The following is a 1,574-nucleotide window of genomic DNA, read 5'->3' on the forward strand; positions in this document are numbered from 1 at the left end:
TCCAAAAAAAAAAAAAAAAAAAAAAAAAAAGAAGACCACCGACTTGTGAGTCACTTTAACACACATTTAGTTTTCTTGAATATAAATCTGAGATGTTAGATTAAAAGACAATAGAATAGTATGGCCAGGTGCGGTGACTCACACCTGTAATCTCAGCACTTTGGGAGGCCAAGGCGGGTGGACAGCCTGAGGTAAGGAGTTGGAGACCAGCCTGGCCGTGGTGAAACCCCATCTTTACTAAAAATACAAAAAGTTGGGCATAGTGGTGAGCGCCTGTAACCCCAGCTACTCGAGAGCCTGAGGCAGGAGAATCACTTGAACCCAGGAGGGTTCACTCGGTTCACTGCAACCTCTGCAGGTTGCAGTGAACCGAGATCGCACCACTGCACTCCAGCTGGGCGACAGAGTCAGATTGCATCTCAAAAAAAAAAAAAAAAGAGTAGTATAAATGAGGACTTTATGTAATCCACCGAAAAATAAGTTTTTTTTTTTTTTTTTTTTTTTTTGAGGCAGAGTCTCACTCTGTCGCCCAGACTGGAGTGCAGTGGCCGGATCTCAGCTCACTGCAAGCTCCGCCTCCCGGGTTTATGCCATTCTCCTGCCTCAGCCTCCCCAGTAGCTGGGACTACAGGCGCCCGCCACCTCGCCCGGCTTGTTTTTGTAGTTTTTTTTTAGTAGAGACGGGGTTTCACCGTGTTAGCGAGGATGGTCTCAATCTCCTGACCTCGTGATCCACCCGTCTCGGCCTCCCAAAGTGCTGGGATTACAGGCTTGAGCCACCGCGCCCGGCTGCAATAAGTTGATTTTTAATCTTTAGGTATAAATGTCTCTCTAAATATTCAGGATACATTATAAATTTGGTTTTAAAATAGATTTAAATCTATAACGGGTTTTAAAATTATATCAATAAATCAGGCACTCTAGAACATAGTGAGAAGGTGCAACAATTATGTAAAAAAAATTTTTTTTTTTTCGGGGGGATGGAGTTTCACTCTTGTTGCCCAGGCTGGAGTACAATGGCACGATCTCAGCTCACTGCAACCTCTGCCTCCCGGGTTCAAGAGATTCTCCTGCCTCAGCCTCCCGAGTAGCTGGGATTATAGGTGCCCACCACAATGCCTGGCTAATTTTTTGTATTTTTAGTAGGAACAGGGTTTCACCGTGTTTGCCAGGCTGGTCTCGAACTCCTGACCTCAGGGATCCACCTGCCTGGGCCTCCCAAAGTGCTGAGATTTCAAGGGTGAGCCACTGTTGCCAGCCATAATGATTTCTTAATATTCCAAGGAGACAAAGAGTTTTTCAGATATAGAAAGAAATTAGTTTTTCTAGTGTTAATCCCTAAGAGTTTATTCTTCTGTATAGACAATACTATTCTCAGTTTCCAGTGTCCTTTCTTTTTCTTTTCTTTTCGTTTTTTGTTTTGAGACAGGGTCTCACTCTGTCGCCCAGGCTGGAGTGCAGTGGCCCGATCTCAGCTCACTGCAACCTCTGCCTCCCGAGTTCAAGCAATTCTCCTGCCTCAGCCTCCCGAGTAGCTGGGATTACAGGTGCCCGCCACCATACCTGGCTAATTT

This window comes from Piliocolobus tephrosceles, chromosome 1, assembly GCF_002776525.5.
Source record: "Piliocolobus tephrosceles isolate RC106 chromosome 1, ASM277652v3, whole genome shotgun sequence".
In the NCBI taxonomy this organism is placed as follows: domain Eukaryota; kingdom Metazoa; phylum Chordata; class Mammalia; order Primates; family Cercopithecidae; genus Piliocolobus; species Piliocolobus tephrosceles.